Genomic DNA, 17,851 nt, shown 5'->3' with positions numbered 1-17,851 from the left:
AAAAATCAGGAAGAGAAAGGAGCTCAAAACAAACAAAACCTCTTAGCTGTGAAATTTAATTAGTCCCGTACTTGACAGAATGAATTGTCCTTGAAAATTCGTTAAAAGAGCTCTTGTTTAATTTCATCAAACCTTCTCTCGTTAGTATCACACTTGTTTGTCTACCTACGACCCTTTGGAGTAGAAAGTGCAACAAACAAATGGACCCCAGTCAAGTGGAGGGCTATTCACCCTCAATGCAGAAGGAGTAAGTATTTTCTTCTAGAGATTAAATTTGGTCGGGGAATGTTTTTAAATATTATTTTAAAGTGCTGATTTCTCAAAGGATGTCTTTACCGAGATTTAAATATATTTTATTTTATTTTCATTTTGATCTACTAAGTGTAGGATTAAATAAAAATGTAATCATTTTTAAATTCACTGTATAAGAATTATGAAATGTTTTAGTGTTATTTTGAATGACGAGGTGTTTTTTTTCGAAAATATTGGAAGTGTTTAATAAAAACAAGGGAAGAATATATTTTAGTAGTAATTTTTTGAAAATTAATTAGGATGTGTTGGAAACAAGAATATGTTTGTTCGTTTGTTTTAAGAAGTAAATCTATGGTGGGTAAAATAATTGGGAAAATAAATATATCTTTCGTTGAATATAATTAATGATGTAAAACTTTTTAAATAAAAGTTAAAAGTTTTTAATTGTCGAATTTATTTGATGTCTTAGTAAAATTTTAATTTTCATTTATTGAAGATTATTTCGTTAATTATTTTTGATGAAAAAGTTTTTATTTGTACTATAAAAAAATTCTGAGTTCCTTCAAAGCATTATTAGCATAAAAAAGTACTTAAAAATTTGTTAACAGAGGTAATATACAATTTCATCAAGTTTCTTTTCTAAGAATCGTACTTTATTTGCCTACATCCTTTTAGAAGGAAAATGCAGCAAACAAAGGATTTGTGTCAAGTGAAAGATTATTTATTTTACGCTTACGATAAACAATGATTTTCTGAAAGAAAGATATAAATTTACTTCTAGAATGTTTTCAAACATTATCTTGAATGAATGTTTACTCCTGAGACAAAAATGATTGGCATGACTTTATTTTCCTTTGTTCTCTATGCAGAAAAGTAAATGAAAGTATCAGAATTTTAGATCTTCTGTCTCAGATAAATAATGCAAATGAATTTTTCGACTTCCCATTTGCATTCTTAATAAATTCCAGAACTAATATTTTTTTTTTTTGCTTAATAACAAAGTAAAAAATTATTAATCAAACTAATGAATAAATTTACTTTTTATTTGAATAACTTATTATATTAAGTATGTCGTTTAAATATTAAGTTTTTTTTAGTTAGTTTGGTTAGTTAAAAAATTATTAATCAAACTGATGAATAAATTTACTTTTTATTTTAATAACTTATTATATTAAGTATGCCGATTAAATATTTAGTTTTTTTATAAATATTTTTTCTTAATTTACTAGTGTAGGTTTGAAAGTACACTTTTGTTAAAATGAAAAAAATTATGAGGCACATATTCGTTTTCTTCTGGACTGAAATTGAATTTATTGCTTATTAAATTTAAATAGTACTTTAAATTCGATTTCTCTTAAATGCATTGTAATATAATTTACTTAATTTCTTCTAATAAACATTCCTTTTTATAAAATAAGGCTAAATATTAGCAGCACTATTTCGAATGAGAAGCACAAATTTAAGCGTTAAAAAAGAAATTATTTTCCATTTTAAAATATAAAGTAAAAAATGGAATTACAATGAAAAAAAAGTTTTCAAAATTGATTTTGCAGCTGCTGTTAATCAGTTATTTATAACGTGTAGCATATAATTATGGATAAGAATAAAAAAATTTTAGTACGGCATAATTTAACTGCACATATACCAAAATCTGATTAGTTTCCAATTTATTTATTTATTGAAAGATTTATTCTTTTGCTAAGGTGCAACCGAAAATCTTAAAACAGATTCACGTCTGGATAACTCAATTGATATTTAAGGTCATGGAATGTAACAACATTGAAAAATGGTAAGTAAATACAAATATATAATTAGATTTCGATTCTACAATTATTCTATTATCCAATTTCGGTCTTGAACAAATTAGTCTGATTAATTGGACATATATATGTTTTTACACTTTATAATTCATTGCAGTGCAATATTAAGATCTATTTAAAGCCATGGGTTGAGTTAATATCACTACAGAAACGTATGCATTTTAAAATAGGTAAACGAAAAGTACAATTTTTGGAACTAATTTTTTAACGCGTCATGAGTAATATTTTAAATTGTACATATTGTTCAGAAGATTTGTTTATGTATTCAAACTTTAAAAAAAATTGTTTATATTCTTTAATCTCTATCTTCATTTGCTATTTTTCAAAACAATGAGCGTTAAAGTTGATAATTTAAAATGAAACAATAGCATGCAAAATTATGAATGAATAGCAATGCAAAATTATTAGCATTGCTATTTAAATGGAAAGATATATTTTCTCTCTAAAATGTTAAAAAAATATTGATAATTTAAATTAAGTTACGCACTCTATCTCTAAGGCCTGAATTTTAAGACAAGGTTTTAAAGAAATTTTCTTTCTTGACTTTCTTGCTAACAGTTTGCGTTTTTAACTGTCAATAAAGTTAGGAAATCTAAGTAAGAAAATTAAGTAAACAAAACTATTTCGTTAGTTGAAATGAAATTATTAATTCTGTAAACGCGAAATTTTTTTTAAAAAAAATATGTTGAAATGTTGGTGCGTAGTAGAAAACTACTTTGATTATTCTTAAAAGATTATTAACAACCATTAATTAAGTCAATATCTAACATGGCGATTTCAAACTGTAATGAGTTTAGACAACTTAATTTTAACGTGTTAAGAAGGTTTTATGGAAATTAATAAAGTTTCACAGAAAAAGAAATATTTTTGTAATTAAGTATGGTGTCAAGGGAATATCTTGTCAATTTTCGTAACTGTTTAATTAGAATATATTGCCTAAACATTTTTCATTTTCATTTGGAGAGAAAGTAAATATGTTAACTATATTTTATTTTATTTTTGCAAAATGAAATTTAGGAAATTTAGGAAAATCAGAAGAAATAGTTATTGAAATACATAAAAATATATATAATTATCAGATACATTTTGTGTTACAAGTTATTGTTAAGCTTTTTCTCTGAAAGATCGAGGAACAAATATTAAATTTCAATTCCCAGAAACTTTGAATGTTATCTTTATGTTAGACACAATTTTTTGTAAGGAAACAAGAAAACATATTTAGGCAACGATAATGCCACATATTTAAAAGGTCAATTATTTCGACATTTAACAATTTTGGCATTCTTCTAAAAAGGATATCAAGTTGTGTGAAACCTCTTGTTAGATATTGATTTAATTAAAGAAGTTAATAAAGAATAAGAAAATTAGTGTACCTGATATATAATTAATGTTTAAATTATTTTATAAAGTTTTTTACTTAACTAATTTAATTGATATTATTGGTATAATTTTTTATTGTTTATATAATAGTTTATTACGGTTTTAGTCATCAAACTAATTAAAGCTTGTAATATAAAAGTTTTTACTTCATCGGTATTGTACTAAGGGTTATAGCATTGTACTAAAGCTCTAAAATTTATTGGGTTAATCTTTAAAAATATGGAAAATATTTTTAAAAAAATATTATTAAAGATAATTTTTAAATTCTAGTTTAGATAAATATAAAAAAAAAATCATTTACCCCACGCTTGATCACAAAAATTATTCTTCATGACCGGAATTTCCGATTCGTAATTTGCATTTGTAACTGAATTAATTTATTTATTACAAATAAACAGTCGAAAAATTGAATAAAACTTTTTAAGTATCTTACAAGCCATTTCTAATTTTATGTCAAATCGCATCTTAAACAAACCCAGCATTTTGGGAAGGTAATAAACTTTTTCCGATTATTTAAGTTTATTACATCTTCCATTCCATGACCAAAATCATGTCACAGCAGCAGATTCACAGTTTCGGCATGGCACCGACAATGTTACAAAATATATAAAATGCGTGATGCATGCTTGTGTCCCTTTGATAAATACTTCAAACACCTTGATATATAACAGCAGTTTCTTATGTATTGATTAAATATTAAATGACGTTCAAGATAAAGAATGAAAAATATTGCTTGGAAAAAAGGGATTGTCAGAAGATCCAGCAGCTTCTGCAAAAATTGAGAAGACCCATTCTTCCATAATCAAATTTACCGAACATACTGGAGATAAAAAAATTCTCTATCTAGCTGCATGTGAAACCGATTTCATTTCTCACAGAGGATTTAAAACACATTTGTATTCCAAACATTTGAAATTTAGCATGTTATTTTGCTAGACGGATTGCAAATTCAAATCTTATAATTCATTTCAGATTCAAATAAAAACGGATGATTTATTATATTTTGATTGGATTAAGGGATCAACTACAAAAAAGCTTAAAATGTCTTTGTAAATAATATAAATTGAAAAGTGAAAAATTGCAACCGATTTGCTGATTGTATATCCAAGCTCATCCCTACTTTCTTTTATATTTTTAAAGGAAGAATACTTTTATATATATGAATGTAGTTTATTGAAATAAACTATGCTTTGAAAATAAGCATTAATTTATTTAATAATTCAACACTCCTTCATTTTTATATCAAAATGTTCAATTTTCGCCCAATTCGAAAAATTAAACTTTATAATCGGGATTCTGTTTGAAAGTAGATAGCTATTAAAAATAGTCGCCATGCACATATTATTTTAAAGAACCCATGATTACATTTTTATCATTCGGATCCCTTGATAAAATTAAATTAGGGCGAAAATATCAAGAAAATGGGATCGCTGGTTCATTAGTCTTATATCTGTTGCCGTAATGTGGTTAATAATTTAATATTAATGATTAACATTATTTAATATCTTGGTCAGTATAATAATAACTAGTAACTATTAGTACTAACCGGTCATTGTTATAAATCGATTAATCTCTTTTATTGATTATTAATAATAATAATCGATTAAAATATTATCCAAACATAAATATATATGGGAACAACAACTGTCGAGAAGTGTGTTAATAAAATGATGTCATGATTAGGAAAGACGTCTCTGATTATTTTAAATTCAAAACGGGATACCCACTGAAAAAAAAATTAATTTTCTAGCTCTTTTGTTTCACCCACATTTTTTGTGTTTGTAAAATTGAAATTTTGAATTTAATTGTTTGAAATTTTGTAAGCTTTGTAATTTTTCGTGAAATTTTGTAAGCTTACTCTATGGCACTAAAATCTCTATTAACACAAAATACTGTACGAACGTCTCCCCGATGTTGTTCGATATTCTGAACTCCGGTTAATATCAATAAGATAATTGGTATAAGATATCGCAACAATAACATTGGGCATTTTGTGCTATTAAGGATATTTTAATATTTTTAGAACTTACAAATACCTTTATTAATTGATTAAATTAAATTTTGACTTTTAATGCTAAAGACGCCATCTGGTGGTAACTTTGAGAAGAAAAATTGCTTTTAAAATTCAATAATATTTATAATAATGTTTTGGAATTAAAAGCTAAAGAGAAAATAATTAAAATATAATTCTACTTTTTAGCATACTATTTAAAATGTATGTTTGTAGATTTTCCTTTTATTCATTTTATTTCTTGATGTTATTTTTTTGTAAACATTTTTATATGCTAAAATTTCTTTATTATTATGACACCAAAATTAATTTTAATATCGATAGTCAAATTTTATTAACATCAATTATAGTTGATTGTTAACCATTACATTCTAAAAGAATAATAGAATGGAAACTAAATATTTTCAGTGTAAATGTAATATTTTACTACTCTATATTCTTAGAATATAGCTCACTGGTCCTTATATTCAAGGGAATGGAATGGCAAACACAACACACATGTAAAATTTCAAGAAACTTCCATGCATTTCAACAGGTGCAAATTTGTTGTCGGCATGGGCATGAAAGAACCAAAAGATTTTCTTCAGCCTCCCTCTTACTACTCTTTACAAAACACGGAAAATGAAGAAAGTTATTTTACGATTCTTCTCTGAAGAAAGGCCGAAATGATGTCTTTCTCCTTTTCTGCACGTGCCCTGCTTCTAAAAATGTTTTTATCAAAACTAAGGAAATTCTGTTTCAGGTCTTCCAAAATTCGGTTGTTACCAGGAATTTCGAAAAACTAAGGCAACATATGTTTGCGAGGTAACATAAATCATTTTTAGAAAAGATGTAGAGCTGATTTTATTTCTTATACGTTCTGAACGAATTTACCTCTTTAGATGACTTTTCCGTAGAAATGACTAGTTCGTTTATGTTTGACCTCAAAGTCTGAGTGTATCCTAATGTATCTTTCACTTATATCTATCTAGGTATATATCATTCCTTGCTTCGACACACAAAAAATGTCAAGATAAATATGAATGTTAAATCTCATCTATTTTAAATCAATTTTAGAGAGAAATTAAAGTGGAAATTATGACGAATTCAGTTTGATATTAAATTCAACTATTGCGAAAATTTTGCATTTAAATGGCTTGTTTAGAATTATAGGATCTGAAAATGTCTGCTTTAAGTAAACCCGATTTCAGAGAAGGTAATATAAAAATTAGTATTAAATCGCGAAAACACTCCAGCAAGAAGAATTGTTTTTAAAAAGTGAATATTATATTTTGGTACACACATTTTGTAAACGAATTCTTGGGAATTCTTGAATATGGAATATTGTTTTTAATATTTATATCATCAAAGAGTATCCGTGAGTAGAAGTTTAAATCATAGAAAAGTCGAAATAACTGTTAGTATTAAATTATAAAAAAATCACCGCATAAAAATACAGAAATTACTGAAATTATGTAATGATATATACAAATATTATATAATAATAACATAAAATGACAATCAAATCAAACAAAATGTTTTATAAAAGGCGGCGAATTATGTGAATATAAAATATTTTTGCATTTTAATCATGTTAAAATATGAAACGAAAATACAATCGATTAAAAATATATACCTATATATTTTGAAGTTCGAAACTAAACACCGAATGTTATTAGTCTGCAAAGCTTATAAAATCGAAAATGCCAATTTAGAAATACACGAAGAATCGCATTTCTTGAAAACAGGCTTAAAAATAAAAGTTTCCAACTTTTGAATTAGAAATGATTCAAAGATATATAACCGAAGGAATTCATATCATTGGTTTCATATTTAATAAAAATCCTAATTTTTACCATATTTTAAAAAATTTTTTATCCTACAAATTAAAATTTTTTCATCCATTTTTGTGAAGCGGGAGGCAGCTTTGAAAATGAATTATAATGCTCAAACGCTTAATATTTTATCAAGTATTAGTATTTTGGGCATCGATGTTAGCCTCGAAAATTTTTAAAAAAAGACATTTTTCAAAAATTTATAAAACTTATCTCTATTCAGAAATCGGTCACAACTGACATTCGGTTTGACAAACACACGAACATTTGCTGAAGGCTAAAAAACAGACGCATGAATATATTCTTAAGAAAGTTTGAAAGCTTTCATCCCTTATGATATTCCGGTTTTCTTGTAATAAAATATGTTTGGAAAAGCTTCAAAAAGCGCACATCATAAAACTATTAAGTGAAGATATGTTTCCGCCTTGAGCAATTTTGAATTTTCGTAACCGAAAAAAAGATAATCTGCGAAATAAAAATACTCATTTTTTTTTATTGAGGGAAATTCTTTTACTTTAAATCGAAATCGCACGATATTTTTATTTTCGCAGTAGAAGTCCATGTAAATAAGTATAAGAAAGATAAAAAAAAAATTAAATAATAATTTGTGAGATTGAAATATTGATTAAAATGTAAAAAAATGAATTATGGAAAATCTTCTTTTATTTAAATGTAGCAAATATTTTTTTTTCTAATTTATTATTTAATTCTCTAGAGTAATTTTTTTAAAAAAAGGCAAAAATGCAAAAGTAGGGTTAAGGAATGATAACATTTAACATAAAAAAGTGCTACAAGCTACATATATTGTTAAACTAAAAATCATTAATATTTAAAATATAAGCATTTATCTTGAAATAAAAACTGATTTCTGTAAATATACACTTTTCTGATAGAAATAATTGAAAGTGTATTCCAAAAATTCCTCTTTGTATTAACGATGTGGGAAACAAAACATTATAATAAAACAGGAATGCTTCTAAAGACTGAATCAAAACTTGAACGCAAATTATTATGCTTCTTCCAATTATACATGCATTATTGTGAATTGAAATGCTTTTCAGATGATAGATGAGAAATAATAAATCTTTTGTTTTTGTTTACCCGATGATCACACGGGAACTGTAAGACGATCTTAGATAAAAGAACCTTCGTAATGATGAAATAATGTAGTAATTTCAAATGATCTAAAATATTCTTTATTCTATTCATGGAAACATTGACGCTGTGCTTGTTTGAAAAGTCTACAATGTTATTTGTTTAGTTTATTGAAATAATAACTCTTTTGTCACTTCAAATAGCCTGTATAGAATTCATTATTGAACTTTCTGAAAACGTTATACCCCGTAGTGGTGAATATACTGTTGAAATATGCATAAAAATCTTTACATTTAAGCATTATTTAATGAATGTCCAAGTGCTAAACATTTTGAATTTTTCTTGAATCTGCTTAATATATTTTATTCTGTATTTAGATTCGTTGATTTTTTCTAAATAAATTTAAAAAAGATCTCGTTTTAAGTTTATCGGTATATTTATAGAAAAACCAGAGCCATGTTAGTACTAATAAAAATGGTAATTTAAAATTAAAAAATAAGTTTTCAAATTTCACATCTCCCTGGCTTAACATAAGATGTTTTGCATATTTCGATCAATAAATTGTTTGGATTCGGCAAAGGTTCTCTTATTCTGCAGAAATCAATAAATCGATGCCGAAAAAAATAAAGGAGATATGCCTCTGCCTTAGAAATAATTTTATGTACTACTGAAAGCAGAAATAATCTTGATTTTAAATTCTAAAATAATAAATTCTTATAATTTAACTCATATATATTTATTTATTTGAGAGATATATTTATTTATATTTATTTATTTTGAGAGAATATATATTTATTTTGTTACAGAATATATTTATTTTAAGAGAATGTGCACTATACATTAAAATTCTTTTTTTCGGTGGAAAAACACAAAAACCTCCTGTTGGCAAGAAAATAATCGAAAAACTTATTTCATTTGTAAGTGGCATTTTAGCAGTATAACTTAATTTGTACAGTAAGGACCTCGTAACGAATACATTAACTGTTTGAAAGTCCAAGCTAACGAACGGTCTTTGTGAAGCAATTTGACATTTTAAAATGATCAGAAAGGGGTAAAAGTGAATGCATATATCTTTGTAACAATACACAGATAAATTCAGCGTCACTCAACTTCGAGATAAAGCAGACTTCGTTTTATGGATTTGAATTTTAAAGCACGAATTTCAATACTATGCATTCGCGGTAAAAATATTCAAATCCTCTCTTCGAACATTGAGGTTAAAACTGAACAAATCCGACTTTCTGCCCATCTGTTTCATAGATGTGAGGACATTTTATTCCTGTATATGGATTGTGCTTGTTTGAATAGAATCAGGCAAAGCCGTGACAGAAAATGTAAATATTTTTAAAAGATAAGGCAACTTATAATGGGACGCTTATTAAGTAGCATATCATTTTTATCAAGTCTTAAAGCTGTAATAATGATTCTGTTAATGATGCTTTAAAAGATTGCATTTGTTTTCTGTGTGGTATTTTATATCTATCCTTGTCTTAGAAAGATAAGATTTGCATATTTTATATCGATTCTTGTTTTGGAAACTCTTATTCTCGTATTTCATTAGTTATTTTTAAAGAGAAGTATTTCTTAAAGCATGAGAAAACAGAAATAATTATTTTAATGATTTTATATAAAATTAAAATTTTAGAGCAATATTCTCTAGAAGGTATTGAGAAATGCTGTATAACTTTTTATAAACTTGTTATTGATCCATTATGATATTTGTTAGGTTAATGTCGAAATGACAAAAGTGGTTTATCAATAAAGAGGAATTGAATTGATAAAAGTCAAATTTATGTTCAGGGAACATATAATTTTGACTAGAATGATGATGAAATTAATTGATTAGACTGATGAAGATCAACTTTCAACTGATGACGAAATTTTAATTATTAAGTCATTTTACGTTGCTCTTTGCAGTATACCGGCTTTAATACAAATTTATAAAAGTTGAAGAACAAGTATTCAAATTGTAGAAAACTTACTATATTTTTAGTATAATTTTTGATAATAAGCGACGAAACAAGCGATATTGATTTAAAGGAAGTACATTAATCATCTAAAAAAATTTTCCAAGAGTCAAACATCTAAAAAATGAAACAATCAATGCAAATTATTTATCATTATAAATATATAATGAAATAATCAGTGGTTATCTTTACTTGAGCTTTCAGAAAACTGAATTAGGTAAATCAGAAATTAAATTCTTTTCAAAGGTCTCAATTTTTCGATCAAATCCGTCACATAATAAGTAAATGTTGTAGGATCTAGCTTTAGGATATTTCGTTTCTTCTATTTCTGTGACTGAAGATGATAAATTATAAATCGAGGAAGGAATTAAAATTTTAAAATCAGTATATGTGTTAATATGGGGAGCTCGTTGTTTCTTTAACTAAAATGCAATTCATCCCAAAGTGATTAGAAATATACCAGGTAGTAATGATACTTTGATATTGTAATTTGAGCATACCAAGATTACTTAGACCTGGTTGTATAGTTTCGCAACAAATACAGCATCATCATTAAATATGATATAAAATTTTGAATGATATGATAAAAGATCATGCAGGTAAAATTTAGAAACAATATATTTTTATTTAACTAGATTTATTTCATATTTGTAATGAGGGAGTTTATTTTTACTGAATTTTCATTCATGTCATGCGATGCGCTAGAGTTTTAAAATCTTAATGGTTTTTATGCGTTTCTTACATAATTTTGACATTGCACTATTTTAATATTTTCAGAACTTATCAAGTAATCAATTCAATTTAATTAAATTTTGATTCCATTGGACAGGCGCCCTCTAGTTTTGTATTTGTAAACAGTCGATTATAAAATTCTCTGAAATGCTCCTACTTTGTTTTAACTTCCATATTTAAAATTCACGTCAGAGTCTTCTCCACAGCGTAGTGAAATCGAATCTTTCTACCACCAAAACTTCCCCATTTTTCTACTGATATTCAATTATTATGAAGCTAATTGAGCCTTTTCTATCTGCATTTATATCTTTAAAGTCATTCGATAATAACTTTATATAAGAAAGCAAATCGTAATTTAGTAAATGCCTTATAAAAGTATGGAGGCTTATTCAGCTCCATTACCTTTATGAGTAACCATCTTCAAGATAATGCATGCGATTTATAATGACATATCTTTCATTTATTTGAAGAACTTATATTTGATTTCCATAAATAGGCAATACCTTCGCGTTTATAGAGGAAAATAAATTTAGAATATTATCATCCTATTCCCTTTTAAAATTCAAATGTTTACGAACGGTATTATCTTTTCCTCATTATAAAAAGGCAAATGTTTAAATAAGAAAAGGATTTGAAATATATAAAATGATAAAAATTGGTAAAATCTATGCGTTTTCTACATCATTATTTATATTTCGCACTTCTTTTATGAGCAAGAATGACAGTCTTTCTACTGCTGTAATCAATTATTGATTTATTACAAAGGATCTTGAAAATTATCAAACGTTTTTAAGTTGATCTGATTTAAATACATTTGTATTGTCAAATATTTTAATTATGTAATAAAATCAAGCCTTTTCATTCTAAAACATCGATCTATAAATAATAATTTATTTAATCTTAAATTGATTTCTCTGCTATTTATATATGAAATATATTAATGTATTAATAAAATATACTTAGCCTTCTTAAACTTATTAATATCTTAAAATGAATCAGTGAAGTAGATAATAAATCAATGACGTTGACGTTATCGTCAATTCTTTATTTTTTGGAGAATTAAAAAAAAATGAAATTTAACCAGAATTTCCTGTATCAAATATTCTGAAATTTCTTTTGACTAAAGTACCACAATTAAATATATAAAATTTCAAACCTCATTCAAAATAAAGATATAAATTTCAAAAACATGTTTCACACTTCTTTTATGAGTAAGAATAACATTAGTATTTCTACTGCTGTATCTATTATTGATTTATTACAAAGGATCTTGTCAACTTCTGCTTCATGAAGTAACAAGAATGCGAAAAGCAAAGTGTGAATTTCGTAGCTGCTCTTGATTGTGGTTTAATTTCATTATAATACTCTCTTCTATTCTGCGAATGATTAATGTTTGATTAGTTACTTGATCAAACTCGACAAAGTCGTTTCCAAGTATCCAATCCTTCAAAAAGGATTTAAATCTCCCTTCAATAAATCTCTCATAAAAGGAGTGTTCGTGCCTTTATATTCAATCTGGCGAGGAAGACAATTAAGGAAGAAAGATTTTCTATTAAATCTCAATTCCTGAAGATAATGAGTGTTATTTTACTTATGATTGAGGATTATCAGAAATCATATGCTAATATCTTTTAATTTTCAGCAATATGTATCAAACTGGATATTCATACACAACTTTTACTTAAATGATTAGATGAAATTCAAGTAGCTTTTCTTGAGTATCTTAGAAATTTGTATTCCCAGCAAAGATATTAAAATGTAAATTATACTGCTTATTCATGGAATGATTACTTGTATTTATTAAAGCAATTTAGTATACATAAACTCTCGATACATATTTTTGGAGTTTTAATTTCACTGCCTTTGGCAATCCAAATATTTGCGATTTTTACGCCCAACAATAAGTTTTTTCTTAATTAATTTTGCACGCTTGTTTAAAATATTTAAAATGTTTAATATAAATTTTATCTTCAAATATTTAGCATTATTTCATACTTTTTTGTTGTAAATCTTTGATAACATTTCTATTTATACAGATTTAACCCCTTGAAATGCGAATCTATTTAAACTCTTAATTAGATTACACATTTAATTTGGGAATTTATTGTTATTGCAATCCATGGAATAGAAAGAAGAGCATCTGAAATGCTTAAACATGCCCAAGTGATTTTTGTCTTTCAAATTAATTGCCATTTTAACTTAAATACATTAAATATTAGGCTTTCGGTTATTCGATAAACGACTATAACATGTCATTTCAGTCTAAAGGATTAAAACAATTTAGCGAATATTTTGATTTAATATTATAGGATTTTTCAGACTTTTTTTAAAAATTCGAAACAGATTTCTTTACTGCATTTAAATTATAATTATAATAAAAAATGAATTAAAATAATTAATTATAATAAGAGAAGTTCCAAAACGTTTAGGAAATTCATCGATTTCACAAATTAATTAATTGTGTGATTATTCTTGAATGAAGAATGAATACATATAATAATGTAATCAAGTATCTATAATATTTAAAATGAAATCTAAAAATATTTTATTACTTAAATTCCGTTTTTTAGTACTTAATTTTAACTTTTTGTGAATACATAAAATTTTAAACATTTATTTGTAATATGTAACATCAAGGTTCTTTTTTACGCCCATTAAAACAAGTATTGACTATGAATCTACATATAACATGATGTGAAAATTGCAAAAACTTGTCTAAAAACCAGCATTTTAAAAACACAGTAAAAATATGATTTTCGCATAAAGCAATGCAAAAACATCAACAACACAACACACATTCTGATTTCTTTTATATAGCCCGCATTGATAAATGTTGAAATGAAGTGACTTTTGTAGGAAGATTGAATGCATAGAAATACAACACCAATTTTTGTACAAAACTGTACACATATTATATATAAACCCCCTTCGAATTCTAAAGGATTTTTAAAAATTCAGATGTTTATTGTTATTACATACAAATATGAGTATATGTAACACGAATGTATGCAAATAAGTATAATTGTAATTTTTTAAGAAAATTCTTTTCTAAAATTTTTTTAAATGGAAATATGTTTCTTTGCAATATGAACGCATGCAAATATTCATAATATAAAGGCAATTGTTTAAAAATTTATTTTTAAAAGACTAATAATATTAAAAAAGGCAAATAATATGATAGTCATGTTTATGCGCATTACACAGATACAGATGTTAACAAATCAAATTCACAGTTAAAATATGCAATAAAACTGATCGTCAATCATTCTTTAAATAATGAGCCCCAATGTGTTCAAGGTAAAGATAAGCATAATGGCATGCTGACTCAGAAATCAAAAAGTTAAAACTTCTTTTATTTTGTCAAAAAGACGAATTAATAATCCCATTGCACAATTTCTGTCAGCACGAAGTTTGTTAACAAAAGTTAGGGAAACGCAGACAGGAGGATCAGTGATATGCCTCAGGTCCTTGGCTGAGGGAGAAAATCTTTGCAGACAAGAAAGTCAAATAAAAGGTTGGGGAACTTTCTGCTGCAATGCTTGCCAAATTGAATTTTGGAAGATATAGGCAAATCTGCCTCACTAAATAATACCTTCCCTTTTCATTTAACTTTCTAAACCCTTTAACTGAAGTTGTATTTAAGTTCCATGATTAAGTCTTCAATAGCACTTTCTATTATGATGAAGGGATGTCATTTTTCAGTATTTTTTGCATCCGATTCAGATTGAATACATCTTTTCTGTTTTAAAAACAGAGGTTTATTTCAAAACGAATTTATTGTTATTGAGATTGATTGAGCATTACTGCGTAGTGTATATTTCATTTTGCACAATTGTTATTTACATACATATTGAAGTAAATTAGCAGATTTGTAATACATTTTTTTCTAAAAGAAAACATTAAAAAATTGATACAAATATTTCTTTATGATATATTAAAAATTTTTTTGTTTCTCGTTTAAAATTTTGTCATCAAATGCATCAGAAAATTGGCTATAATATTGTAAAAAATTCAAAGATAAAAAAAATCGTTTCTGAGAAATATCATATAAAAACGCTGTTTAATAATTCCAAAATGAATTAGGATTTCTTCATCATTAAAATTTATATCAATTTAAAAAATAATCATCAGTAAATAATAATTATGTCACTTTTTACACATATAAAATATTTTTAAATAATAAAATCTTAAAAAAGAAAATTCGTAATAAGAATTTTAAAAATACAACTGCGAACTTATCTTTCGTTTTCCCACTACATTAAATTTAATTCAAAGTTTTTAAAACATAAATTTGCATAAATATTCATAAAAGGAAACTTTAAGGTTTTTATAAACAAATATTTTATCAAAAATTTATCACTGGAAAATTAAAGCCAGGCATTTTGATAAAAAAATAAGCTATGTTTGGTAAGTAAAATTCATGAAAGTATTATAGAAGATATTTGTGAAAGAAATATGCTTTAAATATGGCGTATAATTTCTTCAAAGATTATGAAACAATAAAAATGCATCACTATTTCGTTATAAATATGCATGAATGACGGGAAGATATTTCGTATCTTTTACAAAAAATAAAATTTTAAAGTACATTGTATAAAATAAATTTCAGTCCAAATATAATATATATTGAAAATTTATGAATTTATAAAAATGGGTGTTTGTAAAGTACTTTGTAAATATTATTATTTATTCGATAGTTATTTTTTTAAATTTGATTTTAGAGTTAACATAAATAAATCTTTAAAGTGGTATTAGAATTTTTTTTCCAAAATTTTCACACAAATGAATTCCTTAGACGGTAAATTTTCTATCATTTATAAGCAACAGAGAAAAAAAGAATTCTTGAATGAACATCAATTGTGAGATCACGTTCCAAGGCCATTCAGATTTTTCAGAAAGATTAAAGGAATAACAAGACAGGGCACGGTTTATCATTTCATATAACCTATGCTTTTCTTAAAAATGCATTCTTTAATGAAGAAAAATGCTTTCACGACTAAAAGTTATTCATTTCTTTGTAGGCCAAGAACACTTTTTATTAAGTTCAGCAAATTTATACATAATTAAGGCATTTAAAGGTCTCATCATAAGTTGCTTTTTTGAAACGCTTATTTTTCTTAATTTAATTATTGCTTGAATCTTACATAAACTGCGTTAAAAACTTTTTCTACATGCTATCTTGCATTGAAGTTAAATAAGACAGAACTGACAATAAAATAAATTAAATAATAAAGTAATAAAATAAAGTTAATTTCAACAATTTATCTGGCTTTCCTTTCCAAACACGAAAGACATAATCTGGCTTTGTTTTGGTGCTGTGGCCACCTTTTTTTATTAAACACTTTTCATAAAAAATGCTTAAAAAGATTTAAGTGCATTTCTAATTATTCAATTTGTGAAAAAAACAGCGGGATTTGTTCTTCTAAAGGTTCTCTATTTATTATTAAATTTAAAGTATTGGAAGAGAAAATGGAGTTTTAATTTAATCCCCACAGGAATTTACACTTAAGTGAATCTATATATTTTACACTAGACAGATTTAATTTTTTAATTAAAAAATTCCGATGTTATTTATTTTTGGAGATTTTTTTCAAATGGTCTTTTTCATCAAATGAAATCAATTTATGAGCCATTGTAACATGACAAACACACCTGCCTAGTCAATAGATGACAAACACACCTGCGCGTATCATCTATTGAATAACCGCACGCTATATTATTTTGAGCTGTGACGTCATATATTTTTTTATTTCTGCGAAATCTGAAATTTATTTCAAACATACGTATCCAATGCAAGCATGAATTCATTTTATTGGGTTATTAAATATGACAGTCAATTAAAAAAATTCTTCGGCTTAATTTATTTCTATTATCATTTTAAATTCATTAAGTTGATTTGAATTTACAGATTATGCATTGTTCTGATGCAAAATTTTTTAAATTGTGTGTTTTGTCATACTATTAAACACATTTTTGATAGTTTATCAGCAATTATAAAAATGAGTTCCATTATTTTAGGAAATTATCAAACTCTTATTCGAAATCTAGTATCTCTAAATCCAGTTTTAATAATCCCATTTTCATGTCTTTCTTTCTTAAATTCGAAATTTTTTCTTATTTAATTTAACATCTATGATTTGTTTATGAAAGTATCATTGTATTTGAATTTTAAAGTTCATTTAATAAAAAAATTCTTACTTTAAAGAAAGGACTTCCGGAAACACACTTTAATCAGTATTGTAAAAAATAAAAAATATTATCAATTTCCCTTCCCCCCCCCCTAATTTTTATAATTCAAAATATTCATTACTGTTAATATTATGAACTCATGAAAAAGATAATTTCTAAATTTTATTATTAAGTGGTCCTTACTCGTTTAGAAATAAAAGGAAATTAATTGATTGATTAATTAATTGATAATTAGACACCGAAAATTTTAAAATACTCTATAATCATTATTGACGCGCGTATCGCGCTATATTATACGTGTAATACAATACAAACGTAAAATTTGAAAATTTTACTCATCAAAAAGTGAGAGGAAAACTATAACTATTCCATTGTTACAAGAATAAGACACTTTAAATAAAATTGCTTCAAAATAAAATACAAGAGGAGATTTTTTTAGTTATAAATTTCTCTTTTAGTGTGGGATCGATTGTAAAACTTCGAAATTTCTATATTTATCTGAGCGATTAGTTGTAAAATATTTTTTCCGCATTGCATTATTGGGTTTGTTCGATTTTGTTTTAACAAAATAATCGGATCACAGGTTCGAGA

General features: G+C 25.6%; 1 protein-coding gene and 1 long non-coding RNA gene across 7 annotated transcripts in view; one reads left to right on the top strand and one right to left on the bottom strand.

Moving 5' to 3' along the window:
- Positions 1-17,851, bottom strand: part of LOC129959014 (dual specificity calcium/calmodulin-dependent 3',5'-cyclic nucleotide phosphodiesterase 1-like) — a 601,405-nt gene that overhangs the window by 240,706 nt on the left and 342,848 nt on the right. The window lies entirely within an intron of this gene.
- The window catches only part of LOC129959016 (uncharacterized), a 180,754-nt gene continuing 163,036 nt past the window's right edge, over positions 134-17,851 (top strand). Inside the window, exons 1-2 of the long non-coding RNA XR_008783380.1 lie at positions 134-247; positions 1,956-2,041. This is a non-coding gene — a long non-coding RNA (uncharacterized LOC129959016). The remainder of the gene's footprint in view (positions 248-1,955; positions 2,042-17,851) is intronic.

The sequence above is a fragment of the Argiope bruennichi genome, chromosome X1 (assembly GCF_947563725.1).
Source record: "Argiope bruennichi chromosome X1, qqArgBrue1.1, whole genome shotgun sequence".
Classification (NCBI taxonomy): Eukaryota; Metazoa; Arthropoda; class Arachnida; order Araneae; family Araneidae; genus Argiope; species Argiope bruennichi.
This window is presented reverse-complemented; position numbering and strand designations above follow the sequence as displayed.